The 20,487-nt window shown below is 42.8% G+C and overlaps 23 non-coding genes across 23 annotated transcripts; all 23 read right to left on the reverse strand.

The window, feature by feature from the left end:
- Nucleotides 1-539: 539 nt before the first annotated feature.
- Nucleotides 540-730, reverse strand: LOC144992726 (U2 spliceosomal RNA). Its single transcript, XR_013656794.1, has one exon. It is a non-coding gene; the product is annotated as a U2 spliceosomal RNA (small nuclear RNA).
- A 682-nt stretch (nucleotides 731-1,412) lies between these two features.
- Nucleotides 1,413-1,603, reverse strand: LOC144992781 (U2 spliceosomal RNA). Its single transcript, XR_013656846.1, has one exon. It is a non-coding gene; the product is annotated as a U2 spliceosomal RNA (small nuclear RNA).
- A 682-nt stretch (nucleotides 1,604-2,285) lies between these two features.
- LOC144992727 (U2 spliceosomal RNA) lies at nucleotides 2,286-2,476 on the reverse strand. The gene has a single exon (XR_013656795.1). It is a non-coding gene; the product is annotated as a U2 spliceosomal RNA (small nuclear RNA).
- A 682-nt stretch (nucleotides 2,477-3,158) lies between these two features.
- On the reverse strand, nucleotides 3,159-3,349 carry LOC144992728 (U2 spliceosomal RNA). The gene has a single exon (XR_013656796.1). It is a non-coding gene; the product is annotated as a U2 spliceosomal RNA (small nuclear RNA).
- Nucleotides 3,350-4,031: 682 nt separating this feature from the next.
- On the reverse strand, nucleotides 4,032-4,222 carry LOC144992648 (U2 spliceosomal RNA). The gene has a single exon (XR_013656717.1). It is a non-coding gene; the product is annotated as a U2 spliceosomal RNA (small nuclear RNA).
- A 682-nt stretch (nucleotides 4,223-4,904) lies between these two features.
- LOC144992649 (U2 spliceosomal RNA) lies at nucleotides 4,905-5,095 on the reverse strand. The gene has a single exon (XR_013656718.1). It is a non-coding gene; the product is annotated as a U2 spliceosomal RNA (small nuclear RNA).
- Nucleotides 5,096-5,777: 682 nt separating this feature from the next.
- Nucleotides 5,778-5,968, reverse strand: LOC144992650 (U2 spliceosomal RNA). The gene has a single exon (XR_013656719.1). It is a non-coding gene; the product is annotated as a U2 spliceosomal RNA (small nuclear RNA).
- Nucleotides 5,969-6,650: 682 nt separating this feature from the next.
- On the reverse strand, nucleotides 6,651-6,841 carry LOC144992652 (U2 spliceosomal RNA). Its single transcript, XR_013656721.1, has one exon. It is a non-coding gene; the product is annotated as a U2 spliceosomal RNA (small nuclear RNA).
- A 682-nt stretch (nucleotides 6,842-7,523) lies between these two features.
- On the reverse strand, nucleotides 7,524-7,714 carry LOC144992653 (U2 spliceosomal RNA). Its single transcript, XR_013656722.1, has one exon. It is a non-coding gene; the product is annotated as a U2 spliceosomal RNA (small nuclear RNA).
- Nucleotides 7,715-8,396: 682 nt separating this feature from the next.
- LOC144992654 (U2 spliceosomal RNA) lies at nucleotides 8,397-8,587 on the reverse strand. Its single transcript, XR_013656723.1, has one exon. It is a non-coding gene; the product is annotated as a U2 spliceosomal RNA (small nuclear RNA).
- A 682-nt stretch (nucleotides 8,588-9,269) lies between these two features.
- Nucleotides 9,270-9,460, reverse strand: LOC144992655 (U2 spliceosomal RNA). The gene has a single exon (XR_013656724.1). It is a non-coding gene; the product is annotated as a U2 spliceosomal RNA (small nuclear RNA).
- Nucleotides 9,461-10,142: 682 nt separating this feature from the next.
- Nucleotides 10,143-10,333, reverse strand: LOC144992753 (U2 spliceosomal RNA). The gene has a single exon (XR_013656821.1). It is a non-coding gene; the product is annotated as a U2 spliceosomal RNA (small nuclear RNA).
- A 682-nt stretch (nucleotides 10,334-11,015) lies between these two features.
- Nucleotides 11,016-11,206, reverse strand: LOC144992656 (U2 spliceosomal RNA). Its single transcript, XR_013656725.1, has one exon. It is a non-coding gene; the product is annotated as a U2 spliceosomal RNA (small nuclear RNA).
- Nucleotides 11,207-11,888: 682 nt separating this feature from the next.
- Nucleotides 11,889-12,079, reverse strand: LOC144992782 (U2 spliceosomal RNA). Its single transcript, XR_013656847.1, has one exon. It is a non-coding gene; the product is annotated as a U2 spliceosomal RNA (small nuclear RNA).
- Nucleotides 12,080-12,761: 682 nt separating this feature from the next.
- LOC144992729 (U2 spliceosomal RNA) lies at nucleotides 12,762-12,952 on the reverse strand. Its single transcript, XR_013656797.1, has one exon. It is a non-coding gene; the product is annotated as a U2 spliceosomal RNA (small nuclear RNA).
- A 682-nt stretch (nucleotides 12,953-13,634) lies between these two features.
- LOC144992657 (U2 spliceosomal RNA) lies at nucleotides 13,635-13,825 on the reverse strand. Its single transcript, XR_013656726.1, has one exon. It is a non-coding gene; the product is annotated as a U2 spliceosomal RNA (small nuclear RNA).
- A 682-nt stretch (nucleotides 13,826-14,507) lies between these two features.
- Nucleotides 14,508-14,698, reverse strand: LOC144992754 (U2 spliceosomal RNA). The gene has a single exon (XR_013656822.1). It is a non-coding gene; the product is annotated as a U2 spliceosomal RNA (small nuclear RNA).
- A 682-nt stretch (nucleotides 14,699-15,380) lies between these two features.
- LOC144992658 (U2 spliceosomal RNA) lies at nucleotides 15,381-15,571 on the reverse strand. The gene has a single exon (XR_013656727.1). It is a non-coding gene; the product is annotated as a U2 spliceosomal RNA (small nuclear RNA).
- Nucleotides 15,572-16,253: 682 nt separating this feature from the next.
- Nucleotides 16,254-16,444, reverse strand: LOC144992783 (U2 spliceosomal RNA). Its single transcript, XR_013656848.1, has one exon. It is a non-coding gene; the product is annotated as a U2 spliceosomal RNA (small nuclear RNA).
- Nucleotides 16,445-17,126: 682 nt separating this feature from the next.
- Nucleotides 17,127-17,317, reverse strand: LOC144992731 (U2 spliceosomal RNA). The gene has a single exon (XR_013656799.1). It is a non-coding gene; the product is annotated as a U2 spliceosomal RNA (small nuclear RNA).
- Nucleotides 17,318-17,999: 682 nt separating this feature from the next.
- LOC144992732 (U2 spliceosomal RNA) lies at nucleotides 18,000-18,190 on the reverse strand. Its single transcript, XR_013656800.1, has one exon. It is a non-coding gene; the product is annotated as a U2 spliceosomal RNA (small nuclear RNA).
- Nucleotides 18,191-18,872: 682 nt separating this feature from the next.
- LOC144992784 (U2 spliceosomal RNA) lies at nucleotides 18,873-19,063 on the reverse strand. Its single transcript, XR_013656849.1, has one exon. It is a non-coding gene; the product is annotated as a U2 spliceosomal RNA (small nuclear RNA).
- Nucleotides 19,064-19,745: 682 nt separating this feature from the next.
- On the reverse strand, nucleotides 19,746-19,936 carry LOC144992733 (U2 spliceosomal RNA). Its single transcript, XR_013656801.1, has one exon. It is a non-coding gene; the product is annotated as a U2 spliceosomal RNA (small nuclear RNA).
- Nucleotides 19,937-20,487: the final 551 nt, after the last annotated feature.

The raw sequence follows: 20,487 nt of genomic DNA on the forward strand, positions 1-20,487 counted from the left end.
AAGCAGCCAGTCAGTAGGAAACACTGTCTTGTATACACACCTATGTCGGTTCTAGAATGTAGGTCGTATGAATTCACAAATATCCATATTTGGATCATTTTTCACGTATACATTTAGAGACACAAATTAACCGTAGACACACAAACAGTTGAAGAAAACTTGACCCATAGGCTTTATGCTGACTGCATTCAAGTGGATTGAATTTAGCCTTCTAGGGTGTTTTGTGTCACTGATGTGGTACCTTTGAACAACATCATTGAATGAACACAGCCCCTCCACTACATCAAAAGTTGCATGCTGACGCTGATGCAAAACCTTTAACTTGATGACTTTGAGGACCATGCCCCCTCCACTGCATCAAACGTTTGGCCGTGGATGATGTCATCCATGCCCTGCTGCAACAGCAGACTCCTTGAGAGTGCTGTGACTTGCAAACAGTGTTACAGTCTGGCAGAATTTAATTTCACCTAAACAGTCGTTTTAACATTAATCAAGCACTACCAGCTGGACTAAAAACTTTTTCTTTGTACCAATTTAAAGATGTGGGCACTGTTCCCAGAAACACTGCAATACTGGGTCAACGCATGGAGTGAATAGAGCAAGCTCCACCTTCACATCCGTTCTTCAAAAATCGGCTTAATACGTTGTCCTCCACTGGAGGACATATCAGATATTAAACTGATAAGAACAGATACTACACTTGATCTTAGCCAAAAGGCCGAGAAGCGATAACTAACCACTTCACTGCCAATGAGAGCAACTCTTGCAGCAGGACACTGGACTCATGGACGCCTGTTAATAGGTGGGACTTGGTGACCCACCTCAAATCCCAGCTCCCCACAAAAGCTTCACATGTCCTGATGTGAATGAAAAAAGCAGCCAGTCAGTAGGAAACACTGTCTTGTATACACACCTATGTCGGTTCTAGAATGTAGGTCGTATGAATTCACAAATATCCATATTTGGATCATTTTTCACGTATACATTTAGAGACACAAATTAACCGTAGACACACAAACAGTTGAAGAAAACTTGACTCATAGGCTTTATGCTGACTGCATTCAAGTGGATTGAATTTAGCCTTCTAGGGTGTTTTGTGTCACTGATGTGGTACCTTTGAACAACAGCATTGAATGAACACAGCCCCTCCACTACATCAAAAGTTGCATGCTGACGCTGATACAAAACCTTTAACTTGATGACTTTGAGGACCATGCCCCCTCCACTGCATCAAACGTTTGGCCGTGGATGATGTCATCCATGCCCTGCTGCAACAGCAGACTCCTTGAGAGTGCTGTGACTTGCAAACAGTGTTACAGTCTGGCAGAATTTAATTTCACCTAAACAGTCGTTTTAACATTAATCAAGCACTACCAGCTGGACTAAAAACTTTTTCTTTGTACCAATTTAAAGATGTGGGCACTGTTCCCAGAAACACTGCAATACTGGGTCAACGCATGGAGTGAATAGAGCAAGCTCCACCTTCACATCCGTTCTTCAAAAATCGGCCTAATACGTTGTCCTCCACTGGAGGACATATCAGATATTAAACTGATAAGAACAGATACTACACTTGATCTTAGCCAAAAGGCCGAGAAGCGATAACTAACCACTTCACTGCCAATGAGAGCAACTCTTGCAGCAGGACACTGGACTCATGGACGCCTGTTAATAGGTGGGACTTGGTGACCCACCTCAAATCCCAGCTCCCCACAAAAGCTTCACATGTCCTGATGTGAATGAAAAAAGCAGCCAGTCAGTAGGAAACACTGTCTTGTATACACACCTATGTCGGTTCTAGAATGTAGGTCGTATGAATTCACAAATATCCATATTTGGATCATTTTTCACGTATACATTTAGAGACACAAATTAACCGTAGACACACAAACAGTTGAAGAAAACTTGACTCATAGGCTTTATGCTGACTGCATTCAAGTGGATTGAATTTAGCCTTCTAGGGTGTTTTGTGTCACTGATGTGGTACCTTTGAACAACATCATTGAATGAACACAGCCCCTCCACTACATCAAAAGTTGCATGCTGACGCTGATGCAAAACCTTTAACTTGATGACTTTGAGGACCATGCCCCCTCCACTGCATCAAACATTTGGCCGTGGATGATGTCATCCATGCCCTGCTGCAACAGCAGACTCCTTGAGAGTGCTGTGACTTGCAAACAGTGTTACAGTCTGGCAGAATTTAATTTCACCTAAACAGTCGTTTTAACATTAATCAAGCACTACCAGCTGGACTAAAAACTTTTTCTTTGTACCAATTTAAAGATGTGGGCACTGTTCCCAGAAACACTGCAATACTGGGTCAACGCATGGAGTGAATAGAGCAAGCTCCACCTTCACATCCGTTCTTCAAAAATCGGCTTAATACGTTGTCCTCCACTGGAGGACATATCAGATATTAAACTGATAAGAACAGATACTACACTTGATCTTAGCCAAAAGGCCGAGAAGCGATAACTAACCACTTCACTGCCAATGAGAGCAACTCTTGCAGCAGGACACTGGACTCATGGACGCCTGTTAATAGGTGGGACTTGGTGACCCACCTCAAATCCCAGCTCCCCACAAAAGCTTCACATGTCCTGATGTGAATGAAAAAAGCAGCCAGTCAGTAGGAAACACTGTCTTGTATACACACCTATGTCGGTTCTAGAATGTAGGTCGTATGAATTCACAAATATCCATATTTGGATCATTTTTCACGTATACATTTAGAGACACAAATTAACCGTAGACACACAAACAGTTGAAGAAAACTTGACCCATAGGCTTTATGCTGACTGCATTCAAGTGGATTGAATTTAGCCTTCTAGGGTGTTTTGTGTCACTGATGTGGTACCTTTGAACAACATCATTGAATGAACACAGCCCCTCCACTACATCAAAAGTTGCATGCTGACGCTGATGCAAAACCTTTAACTTGATGACTTTGAGGACCATGCCCCCTCCACTGCATCAAACGTTTGGCCGTGGATGATGTCATCCATGCCCTGCTGCAACAGCAGACTCCTTGAGAGTGCTGTGACTTGCAAACAGTGTTACAGTCTGGCAGAATTTAATTTCACCTAAACAGTCGTTTTAACATTAATCAAGCACTACCAGCTGGACTAAAAACTTTTTCTTTGTACCAATTTAAAGATGTGGGCACTGTTCCCAGAAACACTGCAATACTGGGTCAACGCATGGAGTGAATAGAGCAAGCTCCACCTTCACATCCGTTCTTCAAAAATCGGCTTAATACGTTGTCCTCCACTGGAGGACATATCAGATATTAAACTGATAAGAACAGATACTACACTTGATCTTAGCCAAAAGGCCGAGAAGCGATAACTAACCACTTCACTGCCAATGAGAGCAACTCTTGCAGCAGGACACTGGACTCATGGACGCCTGTTAATAGGTGGGACTTGGTGACCCACCTCAAATCCCAGCTCCCCACAAAAGCTTCACATGTCCTGATGTGAATGAAAAAAGCAGCCAGTCAGTAGGAAACACTGTCTTGTATACACACCTATGTCGGTTCTAGAATGTAGGTCGTATGAATTCACAAATATCCATATTTGGATCATTTTTCACGTATACATTTAGAGACACAAATTAACCGTAGACACACAAACAGTTGAAGAAAACTTGACTCATAGGCTTTATGCTGACTGCATTCAAGTGGATTGAATTTAGCCTTCTAGGGTGTTTTGTGTCACTGATGTGGTACCTTTGAACAACAGCATTGAATGAACACAGCCCCTCCACTACATCAAAAGTTGCATGCTGACGCTGATACAAAACCTTTAACTTGATGACTTTGAGGACCATGCCCCCTCCACTGCATCAAACGTTTGGCCGTGGATGATGTCATCCATGCCCTGCTGCAACAGCAGACTCCTTGAGAGTGCTGTTACTTGCAAACAGTGTTACAGTCTGGCAGAATTTAATTTCACCTAAACAGTCGTTTTAACATTAATCAAGCACTACCAGCTGGACTGAAAACTTTTTCTTTGTACCAATTTAAAGATGTGGGCACTGTTCCCAGAAACACTGCAATACTGGGTCAATGCATGGAGTGAATAGAGCAAGCTCCACCTTCACATCCGTTCTTCAAAAATCGGCTTAATACGTTGTCCTCCACTGGAGGACATATCAGATATTAAACTGATAAGAACAGATACTACACTTGATCTTAGCCAAAAGGCCGAGAAGCGATAACTAACCACTTCACTGCCAATGAGAGCAACTCTTGCAGCAGGACACTGGACTCATGGACGCCTGTTAATAGGTGGGACTTGGTGACCCACCTCAAATCCCAGCTCCCCACAAAAGCTTCACATGTCCTGATGTGAATGAAAAAAGCAGCCAGTCAGTAGGAAACACTGTCTTGTATACACACCTATGTCGGTTCTAGAATGTAGGTCGTATGAATTCACAAATATCCATATTTGGATCATTTTTCACGTATACATTTAGAGACACAAATTAACCGTAGACACACAAACAGTTGAAGAAAACTTGACTCATAGGCTTTATGCTGACTGCATTCAAGTGGATTGAATTTAGCCTTCTAGGGTGTTTTGTGTCACTGATGTGGTACCTTTGAACAACAGCATTGAATGAACACAGCCCCTCCACTACATCAAAAGTTGCATGCTGACGCTGATGCAAAACCTTTAACTTGATGACTTTGAGGACCATGCCCCCTCCACTGCATCAAACGTTTGGCCGTGGATGATGTCATCCATGCCCTGCTGCAACAGCAGACTCCTTGAGAGTGCTGTGACTTGCAAACAGTGTTACAGTCTGGCAGAATTTAATTTCACCTAAACAGTCGTTTTAACATTAATCAAGCACTACCAGCTGGACTAAAAACTTTTTCTTTGTACCAATTTAAAGATGTGGGCACTGTTCCCAGAAACACTGCAATACTGGGTCAATGCATGGAGTGAATAGAGCAAGCTCCACCTTCACATCCGTTCTTCAAAAATCGGCTTAATACGTTGTCCTCCACTGGAGGACATATCAGATATTAAACTGATAAGAACAGATACTACACTTGATCTTAGCCAAAAGGCCGAGAAGCGATAACTAACCACTTCACTGCCAATGAGAGCAACTCTTGCAGCAGGACACTGGACTCATGGACGCCTGTTAATAGGTGGGACTTGGTGACCCACCTCAAATCCCAGCTCCCCACAAAAGCTTCACATGTCCTGATGTGAATGAAAAAAGCAGCCAGTCAGTAGGAAACACTGTCTTGTATACACACCTATGTCGGTTCTGGAATGTAGGTCGTATGAATTCACAAATATCCATATTTGGATCATTTTTCACGTATACATTTAGAGACACAAATTAACCGTAGACACACAAACAGTTGAAGAAAACTTGACTCATAGGCTTTATGCTGACTGCATTCAAGTGGATTGAATTTAGCCTTCTAGGGTGTTTTGTGTCACTGATGTGGTACCTTTGAACAACAGCATTGAATGAACACAGCCCCTCCACTACATCAAAAGTTGCATGCTGACGCTGATGCAAAACCTTTAACTTGATGACTTTGAGGACCATGCCCCCTCCACTGCATCAAACGTTTGGCCGTGGATGATGTCATCCATGCCCTGCTGCAACAGCAGACTCCTTGAGAGTGCTGTTACTTGCAAACAGTGTTACAGTCTGGCAGAATTTAATTTCACCTAAACAGTCGTTTTAACATTAATCAAGCACTACCAGCTGGACTGAAAACTTTTTCTTTGTACCAATTTAAAGATGTGGGCACTGTTCCCAGAAACACTGCAATACTGGGTCAATGCATGGAGTGAATAGAGCAAGCTCCACCTTCACATCCGTTCTTCAAAAATCGGCTTAATACGTTGTCCTCCACTGGAGGACATATCAGATATTAAACTGATAAGAACAGATACTACACTTGATCTTAGCCAAAAGGCCGAGAAGCGATAACTAACCACTTCACTGCCAATGAGAGCAACTCTTGCAGCAGGACACTGGACTCATGGACGCCTGTTAATAGGTGGGACTTGGTGACCCACCTCAAATCCCAGCTCCCCACAAAAGCTTCACATGTCCTGATGTGAATGAAAAAAGCAGCCAGTCAGTAGGAAACACTGTCTTGTATACACACCTATGTCGGTTCTAGAATGTAGGTCGTATGAATTCACAAATATCCATATTTGGATCATTTTTCACGTATACATTTAGAGACACAAATTAACCGTAGACACACAAACAGTTGAAGAAAACTTGACTCATAGGCTTTATGCTGACTGCATTCAAGTGGATTGAATTTAGCCTTCTAGGGTGTTTTGTGTCACTGATGTGGTACCTTTGAACAACAGCATTGAATGAACACAGCCCCTCCACTACATCAAAAGTTGCATGCTGACGCTGATGCAAAACCTTTAACTTGATGACTTTGAGGACCATGCCCCCTCCACTGCATCAAACGTTTGGCCGTGGATGATGTCATCCATGCCCTGCTGCAACAGCAGACTCCTTGAGAGTGCTGTTACTTGCAAACAGTGTTACAGTCTGGCAAAATTTAATTTCACCTAAACAGTCGTTTTAACATTAATCAAGCACTACCAGCTGGACTGAAAACTTTTTCTTTGTACCAATTTAAAGATGTGGGCACTGTTCCCAGAAACACTGCAATACTGGGTCAATGCATGGAGTGAATAGAGCAAGCTCCACCTTCACATCCGTTCTTCAAAAATCGGCTTAATACGTTGTCCTCCACTGGAGGACATATCAGATATTAAACTGATAAGAACAGATACTACACTTGATCTTAGCCAAAAGGCCGAGAAGCGATAACTAACCACTTCACTGCCAATGAGAGCAACTCTTGCAGCAGGACACTGGACTCATGGACGCCTGTTAATAGGTGGGACTTGGTGACCCACCTCAAATCCCAGCTCCCCACAAAAGCTTCACATGTCATGATGTGAATGAAAAAAGCAGCCAGTCAGTAGGAAACACTGTCTTGTATACACACCTATGTCGGTTCTAGAATGTAGGTCGTATGAATTCACAAATATCCATATTTGGATCATTTTTCACGTATACATTTAGAGACACAAATTAACCGTAGACACACAAACAGTTGAAGAAAACTTGACTCATAGGCTTTATGCTGACTGCATTCAAGTGGATTGAATTTAGCCTTCTAGGGTGTTTTGTGTCACTGATGTGGTACCTTTGAACAACAGCATTGAATGAACACAGCCCCTCCACTACATCAAAAGTTGCATGCTGACGCTGATGCAAAACCTTTAACTTGATGACTTTGAGGACCATGCCCCCTCCACTGCATCAAACGTTTGGCCGTGGATGATGTCATCCATGCCCTGCTGCAACAGCAGACTCCTTGAGAGTGCTGTGACTTGCAAACAGTGTTACAGTCTGGCAGAATTTAATTTCACCTAAACAGTCGTTTTAACATTAATCAAGCACTACCAGCTGGACTAAAAACTTTTTCTTTGTACCAATTTAAAGATGTGGGCACTGTTCCCAGAAACACTGCAATACTGGGTCAATGCATGGAGTGAATAGAGCAAGCTCCACCTTCACATCCGTTCTTCAAAAATCGGCTTAATACGTTGTCCTCCACTGGAGGACATATCAGATATTAAACTGATAAGAACAGATACTACACTTGATCTTAGCCAAAAGGCCGAGAAGCGATAACTAACCACTTCACTGCCAATGAGAGCAACTCTTGCAGCAGGACACTGGACTCATGGACGCCTGTTAATAGGTGGGACTTGGTGACCCACCTCAAATCCCAGCTCCCCACAAAAGCTTCACATGTCCTGATGTGAATGAAAAAAGCAGCCAGTCAGTAGGAAACACTGTCTTGTATACACACCTATGTCGGTTCTGGAATGTAGGTCGTATGAATTCACAAATATCCATATTTGGATCATTTTTCACGTATACATTTAGAGACACAAATTAACCGTAGACACACAAACAGTTGAAGAAAACTTGACTCATAGGCTTTATGCTGACTGCATTCAAGTGGATTGAATTTAGCCTTCTAGGGTGTTTTGTGTCACTGATGTGGTACCTTTGAACAACAGCATTGAATGAACACAGCCCCTCCACTACATCAAAAGTTGCATGCTGACGCTGATGCAAAACCTTTAACTTGATGACTTTGAGGACCATGCCCCCTCCACTGCATCAAACGTTTGGCCGTGGATGATGTCATCCATGCCCTGCTGCAACAGCAGACTCCTTGAGAGTGCTGTTACTTGCAAACAGTGTTACAGTCTGGCAGAATTTAATTTCACCTAAACAGTCGTTTTAACATTAATCAAGCACTACCAGCTGGACTGAAAACTTTTTCTTTGTACCAATTTAAAGATGTGGGCACTGTTCCCAGAAACACTGCAATACTGGGTCAATGCATGGAGTGAATAGAGCAAGCTCCACCTTCACATCCGTTCTTCAAAAATCGGCTTAATACGTTGTCCTCCACTGGAGGACATATCAGATATTAAACTGATAAGAACAGATACTACACTTGATCTTAGCCAAAAGGCCGAGAAGCGATAACTAACCACTTCACTGCCAATGAGAGCAACTCTTGCAGCAGGACACTGGACTCATGGACGCCTGTTAATAGGTGGGACTTGGTGACCCACCTCAAATCCCAGCTCCCCACAAAAGCTTCACATGTCCTGATGTGAATGAAAAAAGCAGCCAGTCAGTAGGAAACACTGTCTTGTATACACACCTATGTCGGTTCTAGAATGTAGGTCGTATGAATTCACAAATATCCATATTTGGATCATTTTTCACGTATACATTTAGAGACACAAATTAACCGTAGACACACAAACAGTTGAAGAAAACTTGACTCATAGGCTTTATGCTGACTGCATTCAAGTGGATTGAATTTAGCCTTCTAGGGTGTTTTGTGTCACTGATGTGGTACCTTTGAACAACAGCATTGAATGAACACAGCCCCTCCACTACATCAAAAGTTGCATGCTGACGCTGATGCAAAACCTTTAACTTGATGACTTTGAGGACCATGCCCCCTCCACTGCATCAAACGTTTGGCCGTGGATGATGTCATCCATGCCCTGCTGCAACAGCAGACTCCTTGAGAGTGCTGTTACTTGCAAACAGTGTTACAGTCTGGCAAAATTTAATTTCACCTAAACAGTCGTTTTAACATTAATCAAGCACTACCAGCTGGACTGAAAACTTTTTCTTTGTACCAATTTAAAGATGTGGGCACTGTTCCCAGAAACACTGCAATACTGGGTCAATGCATGGAGTGAATAGAGCAAGCTCCACCTTCACATCCGTTCTTCAAAAATCGGCTTAATACGTTGTCCTCCACTGGAGGACATATCAGATATTAAACTGATAAGAACAGATACTACACTTGATCTTAGCCAAAAGGCCGAGAAGCGATAACTAACCACTTCACTGCCAATGAGAGCAACTCTTGCAGCAGGACACTGGACTCATGGACGCCTGTTAATAGGTGGGACTTGGTGACCCACCTCAAATCCCAGCTCCCCACAAAAGCTTCACATGTCATGATGTGAATGAAAAAAGCAGCCAGTCAGTAGGAAACACTGTCTTGTATACACACCTATGTCGGTTCTAGAATGTAGGTCGTATGAATTCACAAATATCCATATTTGGATCATTTTTCACGTATACATTTAGAGACACATATTAACCGTAGACACACAAACAGTTGAAGAAAACTTGACTCATAGGCTTTATGCTGACTGCATTCAAGTGGATTGAATTTAGCCTTCTAGGGTGTTTTGTGTCACTGATGTGGTACCTTTGAACAACAGCATTGAATGAACACAGCCCCTCCACTATATCAAAAGTTGCATGATGACGCTGATGCAAAACCTTTAACTTGATGACTTTGAGGACCATGCCCCCTCCACTGCGTCAAACGATTGGCCGTGGATGATGTCATCCATGCCCTGCTGCAACAGCAGACTCCTTGAGAGTGCTGTGACTTGCAAACAGTGTTACAGTCTGGCAGAATTTAATTTCACCTAAACAGTCGTTTTAACATTAATCAAGCACTACCAGCTGGACTAAAAACTTTTTCTTTGTACCAATTTAAAGATGTGGGCACTGTTCCCAGAAACACTGCAATACTGGGTCAACGCATGGAGTGAATAGAGCAAGCTCCACCGTCACATCCGTTCTTCAAAAATCGGCTTAATACGTTGTCCTCCACTGGAGGACATATCAGATATTAAACTGATAAGAACAGATACTACACTTGATCTTAGCCAAAAGGCCGAGAAGCGATAACTAACCACTTCACTGCCAATGAGAGCAACTCTTGCAGCAGGACACTGGACTCATGGACGCCTGTTAATAGGTGGGACTTGGTGACCCACCTCAAATCCCAGCTCCCCACAAAAGCTTCACATGTCCTGATGTGAATGAAAAAAGCAGCCAGTCAGTAGGAAACACTGTCTTGTATACACACCTATGTCGGTTCTAGAATGTAGGTCGTATGAATTCACAAATATCCATATTTGGATCATTTTTCACGTATACATTTAGAGACACAAATTAACCGTAGACACACAAACAGTTGAAGAAAACTTGACTCATAGGCTTTATGCTGACTGCATTCAAGTGGATTGAATTTAGCCTTCTAGGGTGTTTTGTGTCACTGATGTGGTACCTTTGAACAACAGCATTGAATGAACACAGCCCCTCCACTACATCAAAAGTTGCATGCTGACGCTGATGCAAAACCTTTAACTTGATGACTTTGAGGACCATGCCCCCTCCACTGCATCAAACGTTTGGCCGTGGATGATGTCATCCATGCCCTGCTGCAACAGCAGACTCCTTGAGAGTGCTGTTACTTGCAAACAGTGTTACAGTCTGGCAGAATTTAATTTCACCTAAACAGTCGTTTTAACATTAATCAAGCACTACCAGCTGGACTGAAAACTTTTTCTTTGTACCAATTTAAAGATGTGGGCACTGTTCCCAGAAACACTGCAATACTGGGTCAATGCATGGAGTGAATAGAGCAAGCTCCACCTTCACATCCGTTCTTCAAAAATCGGCTTAATACGTTGTCCTCCACTGGAGGACATATCAGATATTAAACTGATAAGAACAGATACTACACTTGATCTTAGCCAAAAGGCCGAGAAGCGATAACTAACCACTTCACTGCCAATGAGAGCAACTCTTGCAGCAGGACACTGGACTCATGGACACCTGTTAATAGGTGGGACTTGGTGACCCACCTCAAATCCCAGCTCCCCACAAAAGCTTCACATGTCATGATGTGAATGAAAAAAGCAGCCAGTCAGTAGGAAACACTGTCTTGTATACACACCTATGTCGGTTCTAGAATGTAGGTCGTATGAATTCACAAATATCCATATTTGGATCATTTTTCACGTATACATTTAGAGACACAAATTAACCGTAGACACACAAACAGTTGAAGAAAACTTGACTCATAGGCTTTATGCTGACTGCATTCAAGTGGATTGAATTTAGCCTTCTAGGGTGTTTTGTGTCACTGATGTGGTACCTTTGAACAACAGCATTGAATGAACACAGCCCCTCCACTACATCAAAAGTTGCATGCTGACGCTGATGCAAAACCTTTAACTTGATGACTTTGAGGACCATGCCCCCTCCACTGCATCAAACGTTTGGCCGTGGATGATGTCATCCATGCCCTGCTGCAACAGCAGACTCCTTGAGAGTGCTGTGACTTGCAAACAGTGTTACAGTCTGGCAGAATTTAATTTCACCTAAACAGTCGTTTTAACATTAATCAAGCACTACCAGCTGGACTAAAAACTTTTTCTTTGTACCAATTTAAAGATGTGGGCACTGTTCCCAGAAACACTGCAATACTGGGTCAACGCATGGAGTGAATAGAGCAAGCTCCACCTTCACATCCGTTCTTCAAAAATCGGCCTAATACGTTGTCCTCCACTGGAGGACATATCAGATATTAAACTGATAAGAACAGATACTACACTTGATCTTAGCCAAAAGGCCGAGAAGCGATAACTAACCACTTCACTGCCAATGAGAGCAACTCTTGCAGCAGGACACTGGACTCATGGACGCCTGTTAATAGGTGGGACTTGGTGACCCACCTCAAATCCCAGCTCCCCACAAAAGCTTCACATGTCCTGATGTGAATGAAAAAAGCAGCCAGTCAGTAGGAAACACTGTCTTGTATACACACCTATGTCGGTTCTAGAATGTAGGTCGTATGAATTCACAAATATCCATATTTGGATCATTTTTCACGTATACATTTAGAGACACAAATTAACCGTAGACACACAAACAGTTGAAGAAAACTTGACTCATAGGCTTTATGCTGACTGCATTCAAGTGGATTGAATTTAGCCTTCTAGGGTGTTTTGTGTCACTGATGTGGTACCTTTGAACAACATCATTGAATGAACACAGCCCCTCCACTACATCAAAAGTTGCATGCTGACGCTGATGCAAAACCTTTAACTTGATGACTTTGAGGACCATGCCCCCTCCACTGCATCAAACGTTTGGCCGTGGATGATGTCATCCATGCCCTGCTGCAACAGCAGACTCCTTGAGAGTGCTGTGACTTGCAAACAGTGTTACAGTCTGGCAGAATTTAATTTCACCTAAACAGTCGTTTTAACATTAATCAAGCACTACCAGCTGGACTAAAAACTTTTTCTTTGTACCAATTTAAAGATGTGGGCACTGTTCCCAGAAACACTGCAATACTGGGTCAACGCATGGAGTGAATAGAGCAAGCTCCACCTTCACATCCGTTCTTCAAAAATCGGCTTAATACGTTGTCCTCCACTGGAGGACATATCAGATATTAAACTGATAAGAACAGATACTACACTTGATCTTAGCCAAAAGGCCGAGAAGCGATAACTAACCACTTCACTGCCAATGAGAGCAACTCTTGCAGCAGGACACTGGACTCATGGACGCCTGTTAATAGGTGGGACTTGGTGACCCACCTCAAATCCCAGCTCCCCACAAAAGCTTCACATGTCCTGATGTGAATGAAAAAAGCAGCCAGTCAGTAGGAAACACTGTCTTGTATACACACCTATGTCGGTTCTAGAATGTAGGTCGTATGAATTCACAAATATCCATATTTGGATCATTTTTCACGTATACATTTAGAGACACAAATTAACCGTAGACACACAAACAGTTGAAGAAAACTTGACTCATAGGCTTTATGCTGACTGCATTCAAGTGGATTGAATTTAGCCTTCTAGGGTGTTTTGTGTCACTGATGTGGTACCTTTGAACAACAGCATTGAATGAACACAGCCCCTCCACTACATCAAAAGTTGCATGCTGACGCTGATACAAAACCTTTAACTTGATGACTTTGAGGACCATGCCCCCTCCACTGCATCAAACGTTTGGCCGTGGATGATGTCATCCATGCCCTGCTGCAACAGCAGACTCCTTGAGAGTGCTGTTACTTGCAAACAGTGTTACAGTCTGGCAAAATTTAATTTCACCTAAACAGTCGTTTTAACATTAATCAAGCACTACCAGCTGGACTGAAAACTTTTTCTTTGTACCAATTTAAAGATGTGGGCACTGTTCCCAGAAACACTGCAATACTGGGTCAATGCATGGAGTGAATAGAGCAAGCTCCACCTTCACATCCGTTCTTCAAAAATCGGCTTAATACGTTGTCCTCCACTGGAGGACATATCAGATATTAAACTGATAAGAACAGATACTACACTTGATCTTAGCCAAAAGGCCGAGAAGCGATAACTAACCACTTCACTGCCAATGAGAGCAACTCTTGCAGCAGGACACTGGACTCATGGACGCCTGTTAATAGGTGGGACTTGGTGACCCACCTCAAATCCCAGCTCCCCACAAAAGCTTCACATGTCATGATGTGAATGAAAAAAGCAGCCAGTCAGTAGGAAACACTGTCTTGTATACACACCTATGTCGGTTCTAGAATGTAGGTCGTATGAATTCACAAATATCCATATTTGGATCATTTTTCACGTATACATTTAGAGACACATATTAACCGTAGACACACAAACAGTTGAAGAAAACTTGACTCATAGGCTTTATGCTGACTGCATTCAAGTGGATTGAATTTAGCCTTCTAGGGTGTTTTGTGTCACTGATGTGGTACCTTTGAACAACAGCATTGAATGAACACAGCCCCTCCACTATATCAAAAGTTGCATGATGACGCTGATGCAAAACCTTTAACTTGATGACTTTGAGGACCATGCCCCCTCCACTGCGTCAAACGATTGGCCGTGGATGATGTCATCCATGCCCTGCTGCAACAGCAGACTCCTTGAGAGTGCTGTGACTTGCAAACAGTGTTACAGTCTGGCAGAATTTAATTTCACCTAAACAGTCGTTTTAACATTAATCAAGCACTACCAGCTGGACTAAAAACTTTTTCTTTTTACCAATTTAAAGATGTGGGCACTGTTCCCAGAAACACTGCAATACTGGGTCAACGCATGGAGTGAATAGAGCAAGCTCCACCGTCACATCCGTTCTTCAAAAATCGGCTTAATACGTTGTCCTCCACTGGAGGACATATCAGATATTAAACTGATAAGAACAGATACTACACTTGATCTTAGCCAAAAGGCCGAGAAGCGATAACTAACCACTTCACTGCCAATGAGAGCAACTCTTGCAGCAGGACACTGGACTCATGGACGCCTGTTAATAGGTGGGACTTGGTGACCCACCTCAAATCCCAGCTCCCCACAAAAGCTTCACATGTCCTGATGTGAATGAAAAAAGCAGCCAGTCAGTAGGAAACACTGTCTTGTATACACACCTATGTCGGTTCTAGAATGTAGGTCGTATGAATTCACAAATATCCATATTTGGATCATTTTTCACGTATACATTTAGAGACACAAATTAACCGTAGACACACAAACAGTTGAAGAAAACTTGACTCATAGGCTTTATGCTGACTGCATTCAAGTGGATTGAATTTAGCCTTCTAGGGTGTTTTGTGTCACTGATGTGGTACCTTTGAACAACAGCATTGAATGAACACAGCCCCTCCACTACATCAAAAGTTGCATGCTGACGCTGATGCAAAACCTTTAACTTGATGACTTTGAGGACCATGCCCCCTCCACTGCATCAAACGTTTGGCCGTGGATGATGTCATCCATGCCCTGCTGCAACAGCAGACTCCTTGAGAGTGCTGTTACTTGCAAACAGTGTTACAGTCTGGCAGAATTTAATTTCACCTAAACAGTCGTTTTAACATTAATCAAGCACTACCAGCTGGACTGAAAACTTTTTCTTTGTACCAATTTAAAGATGTGGGCACTGTTCCCAGAAACACTGCAATACTGGGTCAATGCATGGAGTGAATAGAGCAAGCTCCACCTTCACATCCGTTCTTCAAAAATCGGCTTAATACGTTGTCCTCCACTGGAGGACATATCAGATATTAAACTGATAAGAACAGATACTACACTTGATCTTAGCCAAAAGGCCGAGAAGCGATAACTAACCACTTCACTGCCAATGAGAGCAACTCTTGCAGCAGGACACTGGACTCATGGACACCTGTTAATAGGTGGGACTTGGTGACCCACCTCAAATCCCAGCTCCCCACAAAAGCTTCACATGTCATGATGTGAATGAAAAAAGCAGCCAGTCAGTAGGAAACACTGTCTTGTATACACACCTATGTCGGTTCTAGAATGTAGGTCGTATGAATTCACAAATATCCATATTTGGATCATTTTTCACGTATACATTTAGAGACACAAATTAACCGTAGACACACAAACAGTTGAAGAAAACTTGACTCATAGGCTTTATGCTGACTGCATTCAAGTGGATTGAATTTAGCCTTCTAGGGTGTTTTGTGTCACTGATGTGGTACCTTTGAACAACAGCATTGAATGAACACAGCCCCTCCACTACATCAAAAGTTGCATGCTGACGCTGATGCAAAACCTTTAACTTGATGACTTTGAGGACCATGCCCCCTCCACTGCATCAAACGTTTGGCCGTGGATGATGTCATCCATGCCCTGCTGCAACAGCAGACTCCTTGAGAGTGCTGTGACTTGCAAACAGTGTTACAGTCTGGCAGAATTTAATTTCACCTAAACAGTCGTTTTAACATTAATCAAGCACTACCAGCTGGACTAAAAACTTTTTCTTTGTACCAATTTAAAGATGTGGGCACTGTTCCCAGAAACACTGCAATACTGGGTCAACGCATGGAGTGAATAGAGCAAGCTCCACCTTCACATCCGTTCTTCAAAAATCGGCCTAATACGTTGTCCTCCACTGGAGGACATATCAGATATTAAACTGATAAGAACAGATACTACACTTGATCTTAGCCAAAAGGCCGAGAAGCGATAACTAACCACTTCACTGCCAATGAGAGCAACTCTTGCAGCAGGACACTGGACTCATGGACGCCTGTTAATAGGTGGGACTTGGTGACCCACCTCAAATCCCAGCTCCCCACAAAAGCTTCACATGTCCTGATGTGAATGAAAAAAGCAGCCAGTCAGTAGGAAACACTGTCTTGTATACACACCTATGTCGGTTCTAGAATGTAGGTCGTATGAATTCACAAATATCCATATTTGGATCATTTTTCACGTATACATTTAGAGACACAAATTAACCGTAGACACACAAACAGTTGAAGAAAACTTGACTCATAGGCTTTATGCTGACTGCATTCAAGTGGATTGAATTTAGCCTTCTAGGGTGTTTTGTGTCACTGATGTGGTACCTTTGAACAACATCATTGAATGAACACAGCCCCTCCACTACATCAAAAGTTGCATGCTGACGCTGATGCAAAACCTTTAACTTGATGACTTTGAGGACCATGCCCCCTCCACTGCATCAAACGTTTGGCCGTGGATGATGTCATCCATGCCCTGCTGCAACAGCAGACTCCTTGAGAGTGCTGTGACTTGCAAACAGTGTTACAGTCTGGCAGAATTTAATTTCACCTAAACAGTCGTTTTAACATTAATCAAGCACTACCAGCTGGACTATAAACTTTTTCTTTGTACCAATTTAAAGATGTGGGCACTGTTCCCAGAAACACTGCAATACTGGGTCAACGCATGGAGTGAATAGAGCAAGCTCCACCTTCACATCCGTTCTTCAAAAATCGGCTTAATACGTTGTCCTCCACTGGAGGACATATCAGATATTAAACTGATAAGAACAGATACTACACTTGATCTTAGCCAAAAGGCCGAGAAGCGATAACTAACCACTTCACTGCCAATGAGAGCAACTCTTGCAGCAGGACACTGGACTCATGGACGCCTGTTAATAGGTGGGACTTGGTGACCCACCTCAAATCCCAGCTCCCCACAAAAGCTTCACATGTCCTGATGTGAATGAAAAAAGCAGCCAGTCAGTAGGAAACACTGTCTTGTATACACACCTATGTCGGTTCTAGAATGTAGGTCGTATGAATTCACAAATATCCATATTTGGATCATTTTTCACGTATACATTTAGAGACACAAATTAACCGTAGACACACAAACAGTTGAAGAAAACTTGACCCATAGGCTTTATGCTGACTGCATTCAAGTGGATTGAATTTAGCCTTCTAGGGTGTTTTGTGTCACTGATGTGGTACCTTTGAACAACATCATTGAATGAACACAGCCCCTCCACTACATCAAAAGTTGCATGCTGACGCTGATGCAAAACCTTTAACTTGATGACTTTGAGGACCATGCCCCCTCCACTGCATCAAACGTTTGGCCGTGGATGATGTCATCCATGCCCTGCTGCAACAGCAGACTCCTTGAGAGTGCTGTGACTTGCAAACAGTGTTACAGTCTGGCAGAATTTAATTTCACCTAAACAGTCGTTTTAACATTAATCAAGCACTACCAGCTGGACTAAAAACTTTTTCTTTGTACCAATTTAAAGATGTGGGCACTGTTCCCAGAAACACTGCAATACTGGGTCAACGCATGGAGTGAATAGAGCAAGCTCCACCTTCACATCCGTTCTTCAAAAATCGGCTTAATACGTTGTCCTCCACTGGAGGACATATCAGATATTAAACTGATAAGAACAGATACTACACTTGATCTTAGCCAAAAGGCCGAGAAGCGATAACTAACCACTTCACTGCCAATGAGAGCAACTCTTGCAGCAGGACACTGGACTCATGGACGCCTGTTAATAGGTGGGACTTGGTGACCCACCTCAAATCCCAGCTCCCCACAAAAGCTTCACATGTCCTGATGTGAATGAAAAAAGCAGCCAGTCAGTAGGAAACACTGTCTTGTATACACACCTATGTCGGTTCTAGAATGTAGGTCGTATGAATTCACAAATATCCATATTTGGATCATTTTTCACGTATACATTTAGAGACACAAATTAACCGTAGACACACAAACAGTTGAAGAAAACTTGACTCATAGGCTTTATGCTGACTGCATTCAAGTGGATTGAATTTAGCCTTCTAGGGTGTTTTGTGTCACTGATGTGGTACCTTTGAACAACAGCATTGAATGAACACAGCCCCTCCACTACATCAAAAGTTGCATGCTGACGCTGATACAAAACCTTTAACTTGATGACTTTGAGGACCATGCCCCCTCCACTGCATCAAACGTTTGGCCGTGGATGATGTCATCCATGCCCTGCTGCAACAGCAGACTCCTTGAGAGTGCTGTGACTTGCAAACAGTGTTACAGTCTGGCAGAATTTAATTTCACCTAAACAGTCGTTTTAACATTAATCAAGCACTACCAGCTGGACTAAAAACTTTTTCTTTGTACCAATTTAAAGATGTGGGCACTGTTCCCAGAAACACTGCAATACTGGGTCAACGCATGGAGTGAATAGAGCAAGCTCCACCTTCACATCCGTTCTTCAAAAATCGGCCTAATACGTTGTCCTCCACTGGAGGACATATCAGATATTAAACTGATAAGAACAGATACTACACTTGATCTTAGCCAAAAGGCCGAGAAGCGATAACTAACCACTTCACTGCCAATGAGAGCAACTCTTGCAGCAGGACACTGGACTCATGGACGCCTGTTAATAGGTGGGACTTGGTGACCCACCTCAAATCCCAGCTCCCCACAAAAGCTTCACATGTCCTGATGTGAATGAAAAAAGCAGCCAGTCAGTAGGAAACACTGTCTTGTATACACACCTATGTCGGTTCTAGAATGTAGGTCGTATGAATTCACAAATATCCATATTTGGATCATTTTTCACGTATACATTTAGAGACACAAATTAACCGTAGACACACAAACAGTTGAAGAAAACTTGACTCATAGGCTTTATGCTGACTGCATTCAAGTGGATTGAATTTAGCCTTCTAGGGTGTTTTGTGTCACTGATGTGGTACCTTTGAACAACATCATTGAATGAACACAGCCCCTCCACTACATCAAAAGTTGCATGCTGACGCTGATGCAAAACCTTTAACTTGATGACTTTGAGGACCATGCCCCCTCCACTGCATCAAACGTTTGGCCGTGGATGATGTCATCCATGCCCTGCTGCAACAGCAGACTCCTTGAGAGTGCTGTGACTTGCAAACAGTGTTACAGTCTGGCAGAATTTAATTTCACCTAAACAGTCGTTTTAACATTAATCAAGCACTACCAGCTGGACTAAAAACTTTTTCTTTGTACCAATTTAAAGATGTGGGCACTGTTCCCAGAAACACTGCAATACTGGGTCAACGCATGGAGTGAATAGAGCAAGCTCCACCTTCACATCCGTTCTTCAAAAATCGGCTTAATACGTTGTCCTCCACTGGAGGACATATCAGATATTAAACTGATAAGAACAGATACTACACTTGATCTTAGCCAAAAGGCCGAGAAGCGATAACTAACCACTTCACTGCCAATGAGAGCAACTCTTGCAGCAGGACACTGGACTCATGGACGCCTGTTAATAGGTGGGACTTGGTGACCCACCTCAAATCCCAGCTCCCCACAAAAGCTTCACATGTCCTGATGTGAATGAAAAAAGCAGCCAGTCAGTAGGAAACACTGTCTTGTATACACACCTATGTCGGTTCTAGAATGTAGGTCGTATGAATTCACAAATATCCATATTTGGATCATTTTTCACGTATACATTTAGAGACACAAATTAACCGTAGACACACAAACAGTTGAAGAAAACTTGACCCATAGGCTTTATGCTGACTGCATTCAAGTGGATTGAATTTAGCCTTCTAGGGTGTTTTGTGTCACTGATGTGGTACCTTTGAACAACATCATTGAATGAACACAGCCCCTCCACTACATCAAAAGTTGCATGCTGACGCTGATGCAAAACCTTTAACTTGATGACTTTGAGGACCATGCCCCCTCCACTGCATCAAACGTTTGGCCGTGGATGATGTCATCCATGCCCTGCTGCAACAGCAGA

The sequence above is a fragment of the Oryzias latipes genome, chromosome 6 (assembly GCF_053564925.1).
Source record: "Oryzias latipes strain Hd-rR chromosome 6, Olatipes_Hd-rR_3.1".
In the NCBI taxonomy this organism is placed as follows: Eukaryota; Metazoa; Chordata; class Actinopteri; order Beloniformes; family Adrianichthyidae; genus Oryzias; species Oryzias latipes.